Consider the following 6,200-nt stretch of genomic DNA (forward strand, 5'->3'; position numbering starts at 1 on the left):
CACACTGTTCCCCTTGCATGGATGGCTTGCAGTCATTGTTCCTCATGTGAAATTGCAAGCGCTGGTTGCTGGTTCTGCATGTACCTCAACATGCACTTGAACATGCTGACTGTGCATGGATGCCTTGCTGCTGCTTTGCCTGGAACATTGTTCTTGACAGCTGTCCAGTGACTGCTGACTCTCTGTGTGTTGTGCATGCCCTTGGCTTGGTGGCTTGCTGCTGCTTGGCCTGGCAGCATGGTGCTCTTGGTCATTTTCTGCCTGTGGAATCACATGAAGCTCAATCTGCTTCCCTGGCTGCGATGGTCGGCTGGGATTCCGTCTTGGGCAGCAACGACAGCACAGTATGAGGAATGAGAAAGCCTTGACTACAGCTTGACGAAAGTCAGTGTTTGTGGCACTGTAGACTAAGGAATTAATTGAGCTATTGATCAGTTGCAAAATTATAATGCATGTACCCAGAATATGAATTGTCTCCCCAAGTTCCAGATAGGCAACAATCTGAGCAGTTGAAGTTAACTTGGATGCAAGTGCATGTATTATCATAATTGCAGCTACAGTGTACAGTGAGTTCAGAATGAAGAAAACAGCAGTGTTCATGATAACCATGCAGAGGACCTTGCCTGCTCGCTTGGGACGGTTCGGAAACAGGGCTGATTGCTTGCACACTTTCAGTACTACATAGATGTACAAAGCAAGAGTTGCTATCAAAGAGGCAATGTTGATAATGGAAAGAATCCCAAGGTAGACTTTAGAGAAGACATCATCTGTTAATGGTAAGAAAATCAGAATCACACCAACAATAATTGTTGGCACCCAGAGTCCTGCTGATATCTTTGCTGCCCGAGATTTAGAGGCTTTTTCCTTGAATGTCAGAGGATTGCGTACTGCCGAGAATCTCTCAGCTGCTATGGTAACCACAAAGAAATTAGAAGTAGCAAGGAACGTGTATAGGGCACTTGATGTTGCCTTGTTGACCAATAAGCTGGACTCTATAGGTGGAAACACTGCAAATATGAAGTGAGTCATAAGTAGGAGGGAGTCAGCCACAGCCAGATTGGATAAGTAGATGTTGATGATTGTACGCATGGACTTCACTCGAATGACTGTGAAGAGAAAGATAAAGTTTAAGCAGAGGCCAATTGGTGCAATGATTTCAGCACCTAACCATTTCATTTGATTAGTTCTTTCTTCACTCATGTAAAAGTTCTCAAGATGCTTTTCAACTTCAGTTTTCCACCCAGTTGATGGAGTGGAGCTGTTTTGGTAGCCATCACCCATAGTTCATGCACAATGTAGCATTGAGCTCTGTGAGCCACATGTTGTTCAGATGCAGCAAAGAATATTCTTCTCTATTTCAAGATCACTCCAGATTTATACTTACAGGGATTGTAAGACCTTGAGCAAAGTGGAATTGAAACAGAAAGTTTCTTGTTCTTTTCCTTCCCCCCCCACATTTCTGTCCGATTTTAATGCATGTGACTATCTTGTGGTATCAGTTCCTGTAACCAAAGCAGATGCATGTAAGTCAGTTTCACTACTTGCACTGACATGAAATCTGAGAATTGAATTTGTTTCAGTTTTAACTGGAGGTTCGCGTTTGTTGTTACAAACGCAGAGTGGTTGGGTAGACAACTATTTCATTATAGCCTACATTGTCCAGTAAAGTTATGAATATGTTTATGTTAGAGCAAAGATTCTCGCACTTTAATCTTTCCAGAGCAACCAATATATTTTGCACAAAAAATGCATCTATTAGCAGATGATAAATTTCAGTATACATTTTAGGAACACGCACAAGTTATTTTTGGCTTGATAATGCATTAGTTAAAAATGGGAAGTGAATTCTCATATAGTTCGGAGTGGATAAATGTTAATTGTGAAGTTAAATAACGTCACAGTATTTGGACGCAAAAGGAGAACATTGTAATGGATATCGTTATTTGGGCTACGAAAATGTAGCCTTATGGTCTGATGGATAGGGGTAATATTTATGAGGCACGTTGTGACTTTAGTGTGAAGTTTTATTATAAGGGTGGCTGTGTAGTTACAGGCCTTGTTCCTATAAGAAAAGGAAAAATCAAGTTATTGAACTCACAAACTCAAGTTAGGATGTTTAAAACCCACATGACTGTCATGAAAAGAGGGCAGGGTTTTGATTTTTTGATGGAAATTTTGGAGTAAAATGACAATGAAGACAACAAACCCCAAAACACCAAAATAGCGATAGCGATCACCCCGATACACCGTGAGTGTGCACAAAACGTTGATTTCAATGGCATCAACTGAAAAAAATATGTAAAAAAAACTGCATTTTCTACCAAAAGATACTGTTCAAATTAACAAAATATGTTGTCATTCGAATTGAAACAAATCTTCTTTAGGTTGCAGAAGTCATTTTGAAATGACCAAAATACTCTTGCCTCTAAAGCCCGTTTTAGACATCGTGCTACTGCTGCGTCGAACTTAATTATTTATGAGTGTGGCATTAGCTCATCTACAGCGCATCAGTGCTCTAAATGCCGAACCTAATAGTTGAAATTGAATGAACCTGGAGTAACTGGCCAGGTTACAGCAGTTCGAGCAGTTCAATGAACATTCAAACTGTTTGCGCCAATTTCACTTAATGTGATGCGGACACAAGGGAGGACATTAAACGTTTGCCCAACTTCGAATTGAATTGACTTGCACGGCTACGGCTCGGTGTTTAGAACAGTGCTGTGGCACTGACTCTCTGAATGACGACAGCTCGGCAGCCCTGTTGAGCCAAAGGATGGTGCCGTGCCGAACTCAATTTACCTAGACATATATCTAAATGCTGTACTATCACCATCCCAAATTAAAAACGGGCAAATTAATTGTGTTTGGCACAGCTGGAGCACGGCGTCTAGAACAGGCCTTAGGCTAGGTGCACACACTTCCAAATCTGTTTCAAAAGCACTTAAAAAGTATATTTACAGTGGAAAATGCCACGCCATATGTTAATACATGTAGTGGCAATACATGTATATATTCACACAGAAAAAAAAGAAGAAACTTGCTCATTAAACATGCAACCATGTACACAAAACCTCATTCAACTAACAATTACAATAATTTCTGAACCACTTGCACATCCATTGAATGAGTTCCCAGCTGTTCCCTTTACTGATAGTTGGTTGCGATCTACTCTGGGCCTGCACATTACTGATGTCATGATTTGTACATGTATTGGCAATCTCGAAAGGAATTTTCATTTTCAATGCAGCATATATATTATACTGTTCATGTTTCTTGACATCAAATGTACTTGGTATTCCACTGAAGAAGGTGCATGAAAAAGAGAAGCCTTCAAACCACTCTACAGTTTGAACTCTACACAGCTAGCTCAAGGCACACTGACTGTGCATACTGCCCAATTTACACGGATGATTTCCACTCATCAGTTACCAGAGAACATTGTTCTTGACAACTTTCAAATGGTGGACTCCCTTCTGGTTCTGGATGTGCATACTGCTGCCCTTGTGCTGATGGCTCGGTGCCAGTCAGCCCAGGACATTGTTCCTGAGTACTTGCAAGTGACTGCTGGCTCTCTGCTGGTTCTGGATGTACACACTGTTCCCCTTGCATGGATGGCTTGCAGTCATTGTTCCTCATGTGAAATTGCAAGCGCTGGTTGCTGGTTCTGCATGTACCTCAACATGCACTTGAACATGCTGACTGTGCATGGATGCCTTGCTGCTGCTTTGCCTGGAACATTGTTCTTGACAGCTGTCCAGTGACTGCTGACTCTCTGTGTGTTGTGCATGCCCTTGGCTTGGTGGCTTGCTGCTGCTTGGCCTGGCAGCATGGTGCTCTTGGTCATTTTCTGCCTGTGGAATCACATGAAGCTCAATCTGCTTCCCTGGCTGCGATGGTCGGCTGGGATTCCGTCTTGGGCAGCAACGACAGCACAGTATGAGGAATGAGAAAGCCTTGACTACAGCTTGACGAAAGTCAGTGTTTGTGGCACTGTAGACTAAGGAATTAATTGAGCTATTGATCAGTTGCAAGATTATAATGCATGTACCCAGAATATGAATTGTCTCCCCAAGTTCCAGATAGGCAACAATCTGAGCAGTTGAAGTTAACTTGGATGCAAGTGCATGTATTATCATAATTGCAGCTACAGTGTACAGTGAGTTCAGAATGAAGAAAACAGCAGTGTTCATGATAACCATGCAGAGGACCTTGCCTGCTCGCTTGGGACGGTTCGGAAACAGGGCTGATTGCTTGCACACTTTCAGTACTACATAGATGTACAAAGCAAGAGTTGCTATCAAAGAGGCAATGTTGATAATGGAAAGAATCCCAAGGTAGACTTTAGAGAAGACATCATCTGTTAATGGTAAGAAAATCAGAATCACACCAACAATAATTGTTGGCACCCAGAGTCCTGCTGATATCTTTGCTGCCCGAGATTTAGAGGCTTTTTCCTTGAATGTCAGAGGATTGCGTACTGCCGAGAATCTCTCAGCTGCTATGGTAACCACAAAGAAATTAGAAGTAGCAAGGAACGTGTATAGGGCACTTGATGTTGCCTTGTTGACCAATAAGCTGGACTCTATAGGTGGAAACACTGCAAATATGAAGTGAGTCATAAGTAGGAGGGAGTCAGCCACAGCCAGATTGGATAAGTAGATGTTGATGATTGTACGCATGGACTTCACTCGAATGACTGTGAAGAGAAAGATAAAGTTTAAGCAGAGGCCAATTGGTGCAATGATTTCAGCACCTAACCATTTCATTTGATTAGTTCTTTCTTCACTCATGTAAAAGTTCTCAAGATGCTTTTCAACTTCAGTTTTCCACCCAGTTGATGGAGTGGAGCTGTTTTGGTAGCCATCACCCATAGTTCATGCACAATGTAGCATTGAGCTCTGTGAGCCACATGTTGTTCAGATGCAGCAAAGAATATTCTTCTCTATTTCAAGATCACTCCAGATTTATACTTACAGGGATTGTAAGACCTTGAGCAAAGTGGAATTGAAACAGAAAGTTTCTTGTTCTTTTCCTTCCCCCCCCCCCCCCACATTTCTGTCCGATTTTAATGCATGTGACTATCTTGTGGTATCAGTTCCTGTAACCAAAGCAGATGCATGTAAGTCAGTTTCACTACTTGCACTGACATGAAATCTGAGAATTGAATTTGTTTCAGTTTTAACTGGAGGTTCGCGTTTGTTGTTACAAACGCAGAGTGGTTGGGTAGACAACTATTTCATTATAGCCTACATTGTCCAGTAAAGTTATGAATATGTTTATGTTAGAGCAAAGATTCTCGCACTTTAATCTTTCCAGAGCAACCAATATATTTTGCACAAAAAATGCATCTATTAGCAGATGATAAATTTCAGTATACATTTTAGGAACACGCACAAGTTATTTTTGGCTTGATAATGCATTAGTTAAAAATGGGAAGTGAATTCTCATATAGTTCGGAGTGGATAAATGTTAATTGTGAAGTTAAATAACGTCACAGTATTTGGACGCAAAAGGAGAACATTGTAATGGATATCGTTATTTGGGCTACGAAAATGTAGCCTTATGGTCTGATGGATAGGGGTAATATTTATGAGGCACGTTGTGACTTTAGTGTGAAGTTTTATTATAAGGGTGGCTGTGTAGTTACAGGCCTTGTTCCTATAAGAAAAGGAAAAATCAAGTTATTGAACTCACAAACTCAAGTTAGGATGTTTAAAACCCACATGACTGTCATGAAAAGAGGGCAGGGTTTTGATTTTTTGATGGAAATTTTGGAGTAAAATGACAATGAAGACAACAAACCCCAAAACACCAAAATAGCGATAGCGATCACCCCGATACACCGTGAGTGTGCACAAAACGTTGATTTCAATGGCATCAACTGAAAAAAATATGTAAACAAAACTGCATTTTCTACCAAAAGATACTGTTCAAATTAACAAAATATGTTGTCATTCGAATTGAAACAAATCTTCTTTAGGTTGCAGAAGTCATTTTGAAATGACCAAAATACTCTTGCCTCTAATGCCCGTTTTAGACATCGTGCTACTGCTGCGTCGAACTTAATTATTTATGAGTGTGGCATTAGCTCATCTACAGCGCATCAGTGCTCTAAATGCCGAACCTAATAGTTGAAATTGAATGAACCTGGAGTAACTGGCCAGGTTACAGCAGTTCGAGCAGTTCAATGAACATTCAAA

The sequence above is a fragment of the Patiria miniata genome, unplaced genomic scaffold, assembly GCF_015706575.1.
Source record: "Patiria miniata isolate m_02_andy unplaced genomic scaffold, ASM1570657v1 HiC_scaffold_1, whole genome shotgun sequence".
Taxonomy (NCBI): domain Eukaryota; kingdom Metazoa; phylum Echinodermata; class Asteroidea; order Valvatida; family Asterinidae; genus Patiria; species Patiria miniata.